The 17,230-nt window shown below is 40.7% G+C and overlaps 1 protein-coding gene across 1 annotated transcript in view; it reads left to right on the top strand.

Moving 5' to 3' along the window:
• The window catches only part of LOC126335986 (cortactin-binding protein 2-like), a 113,097-nt gene that overhangs the window by 47,064 nt on the left and 48,803 nt on the right, over window positions 1-17,230 (top strand). The window lies entirely within an intron of this gene.

A 17,230-nucleotide genomic window follows, 5' to 3' on the forward strand; every position in this document is an offset into this window, starting at 1 on the left:
TTGTTCTTGTGTTTCTTTACTCAAGATTTTTTCCTGAGTATTTAAGAATATTGAAAATTTCTTTTTCCTCAAGTAATTTCATCCCTTGTCCTTATTGACTTAATGAAACATCTCCATTTGATCACAAATTTTAGTAAGTGAGCACTTGTGAGTCCTTAAATGAGAACCTAGAGCTGATGTGTTGTTTTTATAAGAGTGTTTCTTCAACTTGTTTGCAGTTTTCTACCTGCCTGAGCAACATAAAAATTATCACACGGCAGACATCTGATTCTGTCAACAGTATGTTGCAATTTTAAACTAAAGCTATTGTCGGTCTGGACCGTAATTACTCTTTTTGGATAACTGACTGCATTTTTCTAAAACTCTTCGAAGATTTATCTACCTATCAACTAAAATTAGTTTACAATCATTCTGTACAGTAATGTGCTGTAATGTATTTAATTCATGTTTAATTTTGTCATTTAGCGGTGGTAATATGATTAATCTCTCTAACACTGAGTGAAAGAAATCTTGTCATTATGTAGTGACAAGAAGTTTCATGCGTAATGAGATCAGCTGTTGTGTGTTTTCGAAATATATTGAAGTGATGTTCTGTTTGTACTTCTGAAATTCTCAAATTTAGGTTTTAATCTCTCCATTTGCTTCATTTTGCACCGTAAATCATTAACAGTTGACATAATTTACGTGTCATTTGTGTCCCCTTTCAAAAGAATAATAGTGTAGTTGACACATCTTTTGTAGTACATTCAGCTGTTTTTTCTATTTCTGACTTACTATTTAGGATTTAATGTTCCAATGTGATCCATAAATTTATCGGCAAGAGGGCCAGCTAAACAGCAATCAATGGCCAGATCTTGAGGTTGGTTATAGACACCTCAATTAAATACGAAATAATTATATTAGTTCCATAGCTTTCAGGAATGTTCATCTTTTACACTGAAATAAGCTTTTCAGGTCACTGGACCTTTGTACTGAGAAATTAGTGTAGATATGTGCAACCACAACGCAGGAGTATCTGTTGAGAGACCAGACTAACGTGCAGCTCCTGAAGAGGGGCAGCAGCGTTTTCAGCAATTGCAGAGTCTGGAGGACTAACTGATCTAGCCTTGTAACATTAATCGAAACGGCCTTGCTGTGCTGGTACTTTGAACGGCTGAAAGCAAGGGAAAACTACAGCCGTAATTATTCCCGATGGCATGCAGCTTTACTGTATGGTTAAATGATGGTTCAAATGGCTCTAAGCACTATGGGACTTAACAGCTGAGGTCATCAGTCCCCTAGAACTTAGAACTACTTAAAACTAACTAACCTAAGGGCATCCCACCCATCCATTCCCGATGCAGGATTCGAATCTGCGATCGTAGCGGTCGCGCGGTTCCAGACTGAAGCACCTAGAACAGCTCGGCCACAACGGGCGGCGGGTAAATGATGAGGGCGTCCTCTTGGGTAAAATACTCCAGAGGTAAAATAGTCCCCAATTCGGGTCTCTGTACGAGGACTCTGCAGGAAGACGTCGTTATCAGGAGAAAGAAAACTGGCGTTCTACAGATCGGAGTATGGAATCTCAGATCCCTTAACTGGGCAGCTAGGTTAGCAAATTTAAAAAGGGAAACGGATAGGTTAAAGCTAGATATAGTGAGAATTAGTGAAGTTCGGTGGCAGGAGGAACACGACTTCTGGTCAGGTGAATACAGGGTTATAAATACAAAATCAAATAGAGATAGGCCGGCCGCGGTGGCCGAGCAGCTCTAGGCGTTTCAGTCCGGAACCGCGCGACTGTTACGGTCGCAGGTTCGAATCCTGCATCGGGCATGGATGGGTGGGATGTCCTTAGGTTAGTTAGGTTTAAGTAGTTCTAAGTTCTAGGGGACTGATGACCTCAGATGTTAAGTCCCATAGTGCCCAGAGCCATTTGAACCATTTTAGAAATAGAGGTAGGTACTGCAGGAGTAGGTTTAATAATGAATAAAAGTAGGAGTGCTGGTAAGCTACTACGAACAGCATAGTGAACACATAATTGTACCAAAGAGAGACACGAAGCCCACGCCTAACACAGTCGTACAGGTTTGTATGCCTGCACATGACGAAGAGATTAAAGAAATGTATGATGAGATAAAAGAAATTATTCAGATAATGAAGGGAGACGAAAATTTAATAGTCATGGAGGACTGGAGTTCGATGGTAGAGAAAGGAAGAGAAATGAAAGTATTAGCTGAATATGGAATAGGGGTAAGAGATGAAAGGATTCTGGTAGAATTTTGGACAGAGCATAACTTAATCACAGCTAACACTTGGTTTAAGAATCATGAAAGAAGGTTGTATATGTGGAGACGTTGGGAGGTTTTAGATAGATTATATAATGGTAAGACAGAAACTTAAGAACCATGTTTTACATTATAAGGGATTTCCAGTGGCAGGTGTATACTCTGATCAAATCTATTGGTTATGAACTGAAGATTAAAAACGAAGAAACCGCAGAAAAGTGGTAATTTAAGGAGAAGGGACCTGGATGAATTGAAAGAACCAGAGGTTGTACAGAGCTTCAAAGAGAGAGCATTAGGGAACGATTGAGAAGAACGGGAAAAAGAAATACAGTAGAAGAAGAATGGGTATCATTGACAGATGAAATACTGAAGGTAGCAGCGGCTAAAAAGGTAAAAAGACGAGGGCTAGTAGAAATCCTTGGGTAACAGAAGAGATATTGAATTTAATTGATGAAAGGAGAAAATACAAAAATGCAGTAAATGAAGTAGGCAAAAAGGAATTCAAACGTCTATAAAATTATATCGACAGGAAGTGCAAAATGTATAAGCAGGGATGGCTACAGGACAAATGTAAGGATGCAGAGGCATATATCACTAAGGGCAAGATGGATGCTGCCTACGGGAAAATTAAAGAGACCTTTGGTGAGCAGAGAACCCCTTGTATGACTATCAAGAGCTCAGATAGAAAACCAGTTCTAACCAAAGAAGAGAAGGCAGAAAGGTGGAACGAGTGTATGGAGGGTCTATACAAGGGTGATTTACTTGATGGCAACATTATGGAAATTGAAGAAGACGTAGATGAAGATGAAATGGGAGATACAATACTGCGTGAAGAATTTGACAGAGCGCTGAAAGACCTAAGTCGAAACAAGGCCCCAGGAAGAGACAACATTCCTTTAGTGCTACTGTAGCCTTGGGAGAGCCAGTCCTGACAAAATTCTACCATCTGGTGAGCAAGATGTATGAGCCAGGCGAAACACCCTCAGACATCAAGAAAAATGTAATAATTCCAATACCAAAGAAACCAAGTGTTAATAGGTGTGAAAATTACCGAACTATCACCTTAATAATACTAACACGAATTCCGTACAGACGGATGGAAAAATTGGTAGAAGCCAATCTCGGGGAAGATTAGTTTGGATTCCGTAGAAATATTGGAACACGTGAGGCAATACTGACCTTACGACGTGTCTTAGGAGATAGATCAAGGAATGGAAAACCTACGTTTCTGGCATTTGTAGACTTAGAGAAAGCTTTTGACAGTGTGGACTGGAATACTCTCTTTCAAATTTTGAGGGAGGCAGGGGTAAAATACAAGGAGCGAAAGACTATTTACAATTTGCACAGGAACCAGATGGCAGTTATAAGAGTCGATGGTACGAAAGGGAAGCAGTGGTTGAGAAGGGAGGGAGACAGGGTTGAAGCCTATCTCCATGTTATTTCACCTGTATATTGAGCAAGCGGGAAAGGAAAAAAAGAAAAATTTGGAGTAGGAATTAAAATCCCTGGATAAGAAATAAAAACTTTGAGGTTTGCCAACGACATTGTAATTCTGTCAGAGACAGCAAAGGATCTGGAAGAGCAGTTGAATGGAATGGACAGTGTCTTGAAAGGAGGATGTAAGATGAACATCAATGAAAGCAAAACGAGGATAATGGAACGTAGTCGAATTAAATCACGTGATGCTGAGGGAATTAGGTTAGGAAATGAGACACTTAAAGTAGTAGATCGGTTTTTGCTATTTGGGGGAACAAAATAATTGATGTTGGTTGAAGTAGAGAGAATATAAATGTAGACTGGCAGTGGCAAGGCTAAGCGTTTCTGAAGAAGAGAAATTTGTTAACATCGAGGAAATATTTAAGAGTCGGGAAGTATTTTCTGAAAGTATCTGTATGGCCTGTAACCATGTATGGAAGTGAAACATCGACGACAAATAGTTTACACAAGAAGAAAATAGAAGCTCTAGAAATGTGGTGCTACAGAAGAATGCTGAAGATTAGATGGGTAAATCACGTAACTAATGAGGAGGTACTGAATAGAATTGGGGAGAAGAGGAATTTGTGGTACAGTTTGACTAGAGGAAAGAAATCAGTTGGTAGGGAACTTTCTGAGGCATCAAGGAATCATCAATTTAGCATTGGAGGGAAGTGCAGGTAGTAAAAATCATAGAGGGAGACCAGGGTCTGAATTTACAAAACAGATTCAGAAAGATGTAGGTTGCAGTAAGTACTGGGAGATGAAGAAGCTTGCACAGGATAGAGTAGCATGGAGGGCTGCATCAAACCAGTCTCTGGACTGAAGACCACAACAACAACACGTCTTAGATATGAGACATTTTACAAAAATGGTTCAAATGGCTCTTAGCACTATGGGACTTAACTTCTGAGGTCATCAGTCCCCTAGAACTTAGAACTACTTAAACCTTACTAACCGAAGGACATCACACACATCCATGCCGGAGGCAGGATTCGAACCTGCGACCATAGCAGTCTCGTGATTCCAGACTGTAGCGCCTAGAACCGCTCGGCCACTTCGGTTGGCAGACATTTTACATTAGACATAGTGTTTTTACACTGGTATTTCTGTACTTTTTATATTTTAGCTTCACATAATATTTCGTTTTATTTTATGAAGAGACAAATGTATGATATCCTGTTCTGTCAATTATATAGAGGATAAAGTTAAGCTGTTATTCTTGATAAGAAAGAGTATTCTTACTGCTATTTTAAGAAATATGCAATAACTGTCTGTCTAGATCTGAAGAAGATAGTATTGAGTACCAAAAATAGGGATTATTATTTGTGACCTCGTAAAAAAGGTTTATCTTCTCAAATCTTTGATAAGAAAAGATGTAGCATGTTATTCATTCATTATGACTATTTTTAGGAAAATCAGAATACTTGTTATATGAGGTATCTGTAATTACTCTGTGTTCATATTAACGTTTGAATGATTCTGCCAGCTTAATATGAGATTTGTTATACTCAACATGTTTATGTTACGTAGTGATTAATGCCGTGTTGCACATCAGCGTGCATGTTATGGTTCCCCCTGAAAAAGTACTAGATATTACATTTCTAATATCGCATACTATATGGGGACACTGATATTATTATATTGTTGGCTGTTTTTCATATGGGCACCTTCTTTGTCGTCTCCAGCCTACTGGAGGATCTGATGTTTGGCATTCTTAACTCTAGTTATGTGACTCAGCTAAGGGGTTATTATTTTCTTTTTCCATTATACTCTTGTACAACTGGCTTATAGTTGTATGGTAAAATTTTTATTCTGTCTCCATGCCTAGAGTCAATATATTGTGAAGCACTTTGTAATAACGTTTAACACTGAATGCATGAAGCAGTATTAGAGATGTGTATGCTTCAGTTTGTTCTCTATAACAAACTTCAATGATTCTACACGTTTTGTATGTTTACATTTAGATGATGATCAGCTATAACTGCTGTTTCAAATCGAAGCTAGTACACTACTTTTTGTACGAGGATACCTGTTTGATTCTGTAGATATTTAGCAGTTCAGATTGGGCAGCCATTCTATGGATTGGTATATTGACATAAAATTCTGTGCCCAGTGATTAATTTTTTACCTGTTGTATTAATTCATATCAATTTTGTATACTTTATTACACTTTATATATTTCTGGTTGTTCCATCTTTGTTTTGATATGTTCATGTATCATGATGATGTTGCAAAATGAAACTGGTAGTGACGATAATGAACAGTTAAACAGCTGTGTGTTATGCAATTCAACAAATTTTCGTTGTTAGAATAAATTATGAAATAATTCACAAGTTGAAATGGGTGGATTAGAGCAGGACTCATGCAGTTAACAGATTTAAATATACAGGGTGTTTCAAAAATAACAGGTATATTTGAAACGGCAATAAGAACTAAACGAGCAGCGATAGAAATACACCATTTGTTGCAATATGCTTGGGACAACAGTACATTTTCAGGCGGACAAACTTTCGAAATTACAGTAGTTACAATTTTCAACAACAGATGGCGCTGCAAGTGATGTGAAAGATATAGAAGAAAACGCAGTCTGTGGGTGTTCCATTCTGTACGTCGTCTTTCTGCTGTAAGCGTGTGCTGTTCACAACGTGCAAGTGTGCTGTGGACAACATGGTTTATTCCTTAGAACAGAGGATTTTTCTGGTGTTGGAATTCCACCGCCTAGAACACAGTGTTGTTGCAACAAGACGAAGTTTTCAACGGAGGTTAAATGTAACCAAAGGACCGAAAAGCGATACAATAAAGGATCTGTTTGAAAAATTTCAACGGACTGGGAACGTGATGGATGAACGTGCTGGAAAGATAGGGCGACCGCGTACGGCAACCACAGAGGGCAACGCGCAGCTAGTGAAGCAGGTGATCCAACAGCGGCCTTGGGTTTCCGTTCGCCGTGTTGCAGCTGCGGTCCAAATGACGCCAACGTCCACGTATTGTCTCATGCGCCAGAGTTTACACCTCTATCCATACAAAATTCAAACGCGGCAACCCCTCAGCACCGCTACCATTGCTGCACGAGAGACATTCGCTAACGATATAGTGCACAGGATTGATGACGGCGATATGCATGTGGGCAGCATTTGGTTTAAGACGAAGCTTATTTTTACCTGGACGGCTTCGTCAATAAACAGAACTGGCGCATATAGGGAACCGAAAAGCCCCATTTTGCAGTCTCATCGTCCCTGCATCCTCAAAAAGTACTGGTCTGGGCCGCCATTTCTTCCAGAGGAATCATTGGCCCATTTTTCAGATCCGAAACGATTACTGCATCACGATATCTGGACATTCTTCGTGAATTTGTGACGGTAGAAACTGCCTTTGACGACACTGAGAACACCTTGTGGTTTATGCAAGATGGTGCCCGGCCACATCGCACGGCCGACGTCTTTAAATTCCTGAATGAATATTTCGATGATCGTGTGATTGCTTTGGGCTATCCGAAACATACAGGAGGCGGCGTGGATTGGCCTCCCTATTCGCCAGACATGAACCCCTGTGACTTCTTTCTGTGGGGACACTTGAAAGACCAGGTGTACCGCCAGAATCCAGAAACAATTGAACAGCTGAAGCAGTACATCTCATCTGCATGTGAAGCCATTCCGCCAGACACGTTGTCAAAGGTTTCGGGTAATTTCATTCAGAGACTACGCCATATTATTGCTACGCATGGTGGATATGTGGAAAATATCGTACTATACAGTTTCCCAGACCGCAGCGCCATCTGTTGTTGACAATTGTAACTACTGTAATTTCGAAAGTTTGTCTGCCTGAAAATGTACTGTTGTCCCAAGCATATTGCAACAAATGGTGTATTTCTATCGCTGCTCGTTTAGTTTGTATTGCCGTTTCAAATATGCCGGTCATTTTTCAAACACCCTGTATGATACAATGTGAAGACACATTACACATGTTCGAGAAGGACAGCACTTATAATCACTGTCTGGCACCAAATTCGTTTTTCTTGCATTTTCTCAATCACTTAACTCAAATACCACGACGTGTCCTTTCGATAGGACACAGACGATTTTCTCATCCAACCTTTTACAATCTGATCTGAAGCTTTGTCTGTAATGTCACCAGGACATAAAACCCAAATCATCCTTCCTTTACATTTGAATCCAGCAGTCTTTCAATTAATCACCACATCGGTGACTACTAATCAGGATCAGATTATATTTAGTAGCTTCATAAATATGTGAAAGGCTTGAGGAATATTTGACTAATATAAACCGCAGCGTTATATAGGGCGGTAGTAGATTGGCTGGGAGCCCCATGTGGCAGATTCAGGCGCATAAATGGAAACGGTTTTGCCAACTTTTCTTTGAGAAGAATGACAGCGGTTTGTTAAATGTAGCTGATATGACTAGCTGACTTAACCAGATATGTGTTGTGTGGGGCCATGATGATGAGAAAAGGGAGAGGGTGAAAACCAGTGCCGGCACATAGCCTATTCGTCTCAGATAACGTCAAGTGAGCTACCGAATCTAATATCCCTATTCGACAGACAAATCACCGTCAACTGTGTCATGTGTCCTCACTCCATGAGACACTGTGGAGAATTTTAGAATTTAATCACGACGTCGGCCAAATGTCTGGTGATCAGGAATTTTATGGCAGCACGCCTCCTCCCCTTTGGCAGAAAGGTAACAGAGTTGGCGTGCTAAAGCAGTTACCCATCCACTACCGCCCATGTCTATCGTTGCTTAACTTTGGTGAGGCAAAGCTATTGGCTTGTACAGGGTGATGAACTGTCCACAGAAACAAAACTGATATCGGATATGCCTCAAAAAAAGTAAGAGAACCTGTTCTCAATGTATATATCGATTTGTCCGATAGAATCGAGACAGCCATAAGCTTTTCCCCTGATGATGCACTTCTGTAAGGAAAGTATTGATGTTGTTCGATCGTAAAGATTTTCAGATAGACTTGGACAAAATTTACGCATGGTGAGATAGTTGGTAGTTGTAGTATTGGTAAGTGGCAGGTGATGCTTATAGCAAAAAGAAAGAACTTACACTACCTAATTCAAAGATTTATGGCGAACATGGAGAGCACACAACGTTTTATAAGTACACTCCTGGAAATTGAAATAAGAACACCGTAAATTCATTGTCCCAGGAAGGGGAAACTTTATTGACACATTCCTGGGGTCAGATACATCACATGATCACACTGACAGAACCACAGGCACATAGACACAGGTAACAGAGCATGCACAATGTCGGCACTAGTACAGTGTATATCCACCTTTCGCAGCAATGCAGGCTGCTATTCTCCCATGGAGACGATCGTAGAGATGCTGGATGTAGTCCTGTGGAACGGCTTGCCATGCCATTTCCACCTGGTGCCTCAGTTGGACCAGCGTTCGTGCTGGACGTGCAGACCGCGTGAGACGACGCTTCATCCAGTCCCAAACTTGCTCAATGGGGGACAGATCCGGAGATCTTGCTGGCCAGGGTAGTTGACTTACACCTTCTAGAGCACATTGGGTGGCACGGGATACATGCGGACGTGCATTGTCCTGTTGGAACAGCAAGTTCCCTTGCCGGTCTAGGAATGGTAGAACGATGGGTTCGATGACGGTTTGGATGTACCGTGCACTATTCAGTGTCCCCTCGACGATTACCAAGGTGTACGGCCAGTGTAGGAGATCGCTCTCCACACCATGATGCCGGGTGTTGGCCCTGTGTGCCTCGGTCTTATGCAGTCCTGATTGTGGCGCTCACCTGCACGGCGCCAAACACGCATACGACCATCATTGGCACCAAGGCAGAAGCGACTCTCATCGCTGAAGACGACACGTCTCCATTCGTCCCTCCATTCACGCCTGTCGCGACACCACTGGAGGCGGGCTGCACGATGTTGGGGCGTGAGCGGAAGACGGCCTAACGGTGTGCGGGACCGTAGCCCAGCTTCATGGAGACGGTTGCGAATGGTCCTCGCCGATACCCCAGGAGCAACAGTGTCCCTAATTTGCTGGGAAGTGGAGGTGCGGTCTCCTACGGCACTGCGTAGGATCCTACGGTCTTGGCGTGCATCCGTACGTCGCTGCGGTCCGGTCCCAGGTCGACGGGCACGTGCACCTTCCGCCGACCACTGGCGACAACATCGATGTACTGTGGAGACCTCACGCCCCACGTGTTGAGCAATTCGGCGGTACGTCCACCCGGCCTCCCGCATGCCCACTATACGCCCTCGCTCAAAGTCCGTCAACTACACATACAGTTCACGTCCACGCTGTCGCGGCATGCTACCAGTGTTAAAGACTGCGATGGAGCTCCGTATGCCACGGCAAACTGGCTGACACTGACGGCGGCGGTGAACAAATGCTGCGCAGCTAGCGCCATTCGATGGCCAACACCGCGGTTCCTGGTGTGTCCGCTGTGCCGTGCGTGTGATCATTGCTTCTACAGCCCTCTCGCAGTGTCCGGAGCAAGTATGGTGGGTCTGACACACCGGTGTCAATGTGTTCTTTTTTCCATTTCCAGGAGTGTATATAGGGGTAATACTAAGAAACGATATGACATGGGACGATCACAAAAGCAGTACTAGAGAAGGTGAATGGAAGACTTAGATATGTTGAAAGGTTTCTGGCAACATGTGATGCATCTGTAAGGACAACTTCATATGAGATGATAGTGTGACTAACGCTATTATATTTTTCCAATGTCTGGAGCCCTTATCAGCCAGTGGTTAGCACACTGGACTCGCAATCGGGAGGCCGACGGTTCAAACCCACATCTGGCCATCCAGATTTAGGTTTTCTGTGATTTCCCTAAATCGCTTAAGTCATATATTGGGATGGTTCTTTTGAAAAAGCATAGCCGGTTTCCTTCTCCCTCCTCGTGCTCCTTAGGTAATGACGTCGTTGTCAGCGGGATGTTAAACACTAAAGGGCACAGCTGATTTCCCTCTCTATCGTTGTGATCCACCTCCAGTGACCCCATTGTCAATGGGACGTTGAACGATAATCTTCTACTCCACCTCTTTATCATGTAGGCATGCAACAGACATCAAACGAATTCAGAGATGTACTTCTAGGATCGTAAAAACTTAGTACAGCCCTATGAACATGTAGTAGAAGTGCTCGGGGAACGTACATAGAAGTTATTGGAGGAACGATATAATAGTTCTTGTGAGACTCTGTTGTGTTAATTTTGTGAAACCCTGGTCAAAGAAAAATGCCCACGATTATGCTGTATGCCTCACACAGGATTCATGAGAATAAGATAGGAAAGGCAGTGTACATACGGATGCATATAGACTAATATTTTCGACACAAAGTACGTGAATGTGACAGCAAAGAAAATTGATAGTAGCTTTTCCCATGGACTAGAGCCAGAGGTCATGACGGTAAACAATTAAAATTATTAATTATTATATTAGTATTTTTATTTAAGACAGTGCTGCAAATTACATGGAAGAAAACTCACACAGACATCCAAGTAATTATTTTGCTATGTCTCTGATTAAAAACTACAAAACAGACTCACTACTGATACTACTCTTCGGTCATATAAGTACAATTACCATGTTCATTGTAAAATGTGTTCAGGTAAGTGACGCCTTGATCTGGAGGAGAAGTATGAGATCCTGCAGATGTAGAAGGAGACGAAGGAGAAAAAAGTGTTGGAGCCTGGGGTGGTGCTGGTAACAGCCTGACTTTACACATATCATTGAAACACAAATTAGTCTGTTTAATTATTTTATTTACATGTCAAGTTCCGTAGGACCAAATTGAGGAGCAAATTCCAAGGTCATGGAACGTGTCGGTACATGAACTTACAACATAAAAGTAATAACAGATAAGAATAAATGTTCATGAACCTGAAAGAAAATCAGTCCATAAGTTTAAGCAAACGCTATCAGCAATACAATGAGAATCAGCTTAATTTTTCAAGGAACTCCTCGACAGAATAGAAGGAGTGACCCATGAGTAAACTCATCAGTTTCTATTTGAAAGCGTGTGGATTAATGCTAAGATTTTTGAATTCGAGTGGCAGCTTATTGAAAATGGATGCAGCAATATACTGCACACCTTTTTGCACAAGAGTTAAGGAAGTCCCATCGAAATGGAGGTTTCATTCCTGCCGAGTATTAACCGAGTGAAAGCTGCTTATTGTTAGAAATAAACTAATATTGGTAACAAGAAACGACAATAAGGAATATACATATTGAGAGGCCAATGTCAAAATACCCATACTCGCGAACAGAGGTCGACAAGAGGTTTGTGAAGTCACACCACTTATTGCCCGAACCGCCCATTTCTGAGCCAAAAATATCCTTCTCGAATGGGATGAGTTGTCCCAAAACATAATACCATAAGACATAAGTGAATGAAAATAAGCAAAGTAGACTAATTTATGTGTCGAAGTATCACTCACTTTCGATACTGTTCGAATAGTGAAAATGGCAGTATTAAGTCTTTGAACAAGATCCTGAATGTGGCTTCCCACGATAGCTTACTATCTATATAAACACCTAGGAATTTGAACTGTTCAGTTTCACTAATCATATGACCGTTCTGTGAGATTAAAACGTCAGGTTTTGTTGAATTGTGTGTTAGAAACTGTAAAAACTGAGTCTTACAGTGATTTAACGTTAGTTTATTTTCTACAAGCCATGAACTGAGGTCATGTACTGCACTACTTGAAACCGAGTCAATGTTGCACACAAGTTAGGGTCATCAGTAAACAGAAATATTTTAAAGTTACCCATAATACTAGAGGGCATATCATTTATATAAATAAGGAACAGGAGCGGCCCCAACACTGATCCCTGGGGCACCCCACACTTGACAGTACCCCACTCAAATTCCACATCACAGCCGTTATTAACATTGTGAATAATGACCTTTTGCTGAATGTTGCTAAAGTAAGAGGTGAACCAATTGTGAGCTACTCCCCTTATTCCGTAATGGTCCAACTTCTGGACCAATATTTGATTGTTAAATCAAAAAATACGCCAAGCGTTCGAAACTTTTTGTTTAGCCCATCCAGTACCTCACAGAGGAAAGAGAATATAGCATTTTCAGTTGTCAAGCGACTTCTAAAGCCGAACTGTACATTTGATAGCAAATCGTGTGATATAAAATGATAAATTAACCTTACATACACAGCCTTTTCGATAACTTTTGCAAATACTGATGACATAGAAATAGGTCTAAAATTATCTACATTATCCCTTTCTCCCTTTTTATAAAGCGGCTGTACTATAGAGTACTTTAATCGCTCAGGGAACTGACCATTCCTAAAGGAAAAATTACAAATATGGCTAAATACAGGGCTAACATTTGCAACACAGTACTTTAATATTCTACTAGACACTCCATCAGTCCTTAGTCATCAGTGATTTAATTATTGACTCAATGTCCCTCTTTCTGTACCACAGAGGAGTATTGCAGACATCAGTCTCAGAAAGGCATTTGCTAAAAAATTTATATTATTTCCTGTTGAAACTATATTTTTATTTAATTCACCAGCAATGCTCAGGAAATGGTTGTTAAATATTGTACATATATCTGATTTATCAGTAACAGAAATATTATTACTGCGAACTGACTTTATATCATCTACCTTGTGCTGCTGACCAGACACTTCCTTCACAACTGACCATATGGCTTTAATTTTATCCTGTGCATTAGCTATTGTATTTGCATATCACACACTTTTTGCCTTGCTAATGACATTTTTAAGCACCTTACAATTCTGTTTGTAATGGGCTGCTGTAGCTTGATTGTGACTACTTCTAACATTTTGATATAATTTCCGCTTTGTTCTACATGATATCCTTATCCCACTAGTCAGCCAACCGGGCTGTCCATTACTGCTAGCACCCTGTTTAAAATATTCTAATGGAAAACAACTCTCAAAGAGCATGAGAAATGAGTTATGGAAAGCATTGTATTTATCATCTATATTATCGGCAGTATAAACATCTTGTCACTCTTGTTTCTTAACAAGTTTTAAAAAACTCTCTATTGATGTTGGATTAACTTTCCTAAGTATTTTGTAATTAAATACAACATTGGTTAGAGTACAAAAACCTTTTAGTGTTAAAATTTGTGCCTCATGGTCTGAAAGGCCATTCACCCTTTTACTAACAGAATGCCCATCTAGTAATGAAGAATGAATAAAAATATTGTCTATGACTGTGCTACTGTTCCCCTGCACCCTAGTTGGAAAAAAAGCAGTTTGCATCAGATCATATGAATTTAGGAGATCTACCAACATCATTTTTCTTGCAAAATCATGTACAAAATTAATATTGAAGTCACCACATATAACTACTTTCTGGTACTTCCTACAAAGTGAATCAAGAACCGTCTGTAGCTTAAACAAAAATGCTTTGAAGTCGGAGTTTGGGGACCTATAAACAACAGCAATTAGAAGTTTAGTTTTACTAAATTCAAGTAATGCTGCACAACTTTCAAATATCTGTTCAGTGCAGTGTCGTGATACGTCGATGAACTCTAATGAAATACTGTTTTTTACGTACAGAGCCACTCCCCCACCCCGCAAGGAACTCCTTGAGAAACAGCCAGCTAATCTGTAGCCTGGTAAAGGAAGCCTCTGAATTATCAAATTATTTAAGTGGTGCTCCGATATACCAATAATTTCTGAGTTAACATCTATTAGCAGTTCACTAACTTTATCTCTAATACCTCTTATATTTTGATGAAATATGCTAATTCCTTCTCTACTTGGAAACATTACATCCTTTGGAGGTTAGCCCTTAGTTAGAGGCACTTCCTTTAAGCAGGTATACGTATCAGCTGACTTCAGTCTAAAAAAGGTGCAGCTCTAACACCAGCTACTACAGGAATTTTTCCATGAGTGATACCACTACCACTACCACCACCCACTACACTGTCACCTATAAGCTTAACCAGCCTCCCCTTCCCATACCTATTGAGGTGCATGCCATGCCTAGTGAAACCCCATCTACTGATAGATAGATAAAAAGATCAGATGATGATGACGATTTTATAAGATGATGATTTTACATCTGGATTTTCGTTGGGAACCAATATTTTCTTAATTTACGGCAAATTTTGAGCTGTGCAATGGAAGTTGTCAAAAAACCTAGTCTGTGCAACGAAAGTTGCGAAGAAACCTCGGCAACTTTAAGTCACAGTAAATAAAGGCAATCAAGATACAAACGAATTAAAATCATTAGCTGCCAGGTAACACTGATGTGACACTGATTTACATCACTGGGACAAGTTGAAAATTTGTGCTCGACCAGGATTTGAAGCCAGGTCTCTTGCTTACTAGACAGATGCGCTGACCACTATGTCATCTGAACACAGTGGCGCCAGAAACGCACAGACTACCCTACCGTGCTTTAGTCAGACTCAGATTCTCAGCTTATACCACACACTACAGATGTAGTGTTGCTGCTCATTAGCCTCATTACTCGCATTTCAACTTCCCCGTTGATATAAATCAATGCCCACTGGCAGCTAATGTCTTTAATTCCTTTGCGTCTTGATTCACAATGGCTGCAAGATCAGAACCGTGTCTGTTCTTTTGCACATGTCCAAAAGAACAGACTCAACATACATAAACTAAAAGCAAGTCATAGTACCATAAAGTTCACACATAAATGTGATCATGAGACCTGGCACTACTGTTGTCACAAACTTTCAAAAGTTCCTCCCTACATGAGCCCTATAGAAAGTTTATTTTTTTTGTAATAATGTTATGGTCGCTTCAGGAAAAACTGATTTGAAAAATACAATCAATTTTTTTTTAAATAAGCACACCGCCATTTGACTGTATTGTCTATTTCATTACGACCTAGGTTTTAGTCTTTTATCCATTTTCATGTGATTGAATTTATGTCATTAACATACGTTGCAGAACATCTAGCTCAGAATTGGCCACAAATTAAGAAAATATTAACTCCGCACTAAATGCCAGATGTAAAAATCACCTTCCTGTAAAAAGATAAGATGATGACGAATTTATAAGATGAGGATTTTACGTCTGGATTTTCGTTGGGAGCCAATATTTCCTTAATTTACGGCAAATTTTGAGCTTGATGTTCTGCAGCATACGTTAGTGACATAAACTCAACCACTTGTAAATGGTATTAAAGACCTAAACCTAGGTCGTAATTAAATAAAAAACAATACAGTCAAATAGCGGTGAGTTAATTTAAAAGCCGGCCGGGTGGCCGAGCGGTTCTAGGCGATACAGTCTGGAACCGTGAGACTGCTACGGTCGCAGGTTCGAACCCTGCCTCCGGCATGGATGTGTGTGATGTTCTTAGGTTAGTTAGGTTTGAGCAGTTCTAAGTTCTAGGGGACTGATGACCTCAGAATTTAAGTCCCATAGTGTTCAGAGCTATTTGAACCAGCTAATTTAAAAATTATTCTATGACTTTGGCTCAGCAACATCAAGAACTGTTTACAATGAATTTATTATAAGATTTTCACTGTCACTGTTGCTCTTTGCCCATACCGGGTGATCAAAAAGACACTATAAATTAGAAAACTGAATAAAGTACGGAATAATGTAGATATAGAGGTGCAAATTGACACACTTGCTTGGAATGATGTGGGGTTTTATTAGAACTAAAAAAATACAAAAGTTCAAAAAATGTCCGACAGATGGCGCGTCATCTGATCAGATAGCAATAATTAACATAACAAAGTAAGACAAAGCATAGATGATGTTTTCGCGAAATGCTCAATATGTCCACCATCATTCCTCAACAATAGCTGTAGTCGAGGAATAATGTTGTGAACAGCACTGTAAAGCAGGTCCGGAGTTATAGTGAGGCATTGGTGTCGGAGATTGTCTTTCAGCATCCCTAGAGATGTCCGTCGATCACGATACAGTTGCGACTTCAGGTAACTTCAAAGCCAATAATCGCACGGACTGAGGTCTGGGGCCCTGGGAGGCCAAGCATGACGAAAGTGGCTGCTGAGCACACGATCATCACCAAACGACGCGCGCAAGCGATCTATCATGCGTCTAGCATTATGGGATGGTTCTAATAAAACACCATGTCATTTCAAGCATGCGTGTCAATTTTTACCTCTCTATCTACATTATTCCGTGGTTTATTAAGTTTTCAAATTTATAATGACTTTTTGATCACCCGGTATTTATGAATTCGTCTAAAATTCCGTCCATGAATGGGAACTCGTTATGATCATGTTGCGTACTGAAGGTTATTGACAAGAATCCGCACAACGGTACACAACAATGCTGCCACGTACTGTAGGCAACTGACAGAAGAATCTGCGAGAGACTGCATGGCAGCACAGGTGACTGTGCCACACGCCAGGCGTTTACTTCTAAATGCGCTACCAGGCAGGTTCTTGTCCCGCCTCACTGGTGCCTTTTTAGTGAGACTGCCTTCATACAGACATAGCTCGTGAAACTGCGCGGATCGTTCAAAATTGTTAGGACTGTCCACGTGAG

Source organism: Schistocerca gregaria, chromosome 2 (assembly GCF_023897955.1).
Source record: "Schistocerca gregaria isolate iqSchGreg1 chromosome 2, iqSchGreg1.2, whole genome shotgun sequence".
In the NCBI taxonomy this organism is placed as follows: domain Eukaryota; kingdom Metazoa; phylum Arthropoda; class Insecta; order Orthoptera; family Acrididae; genus Schistocerca; species Schistocerca gregaria.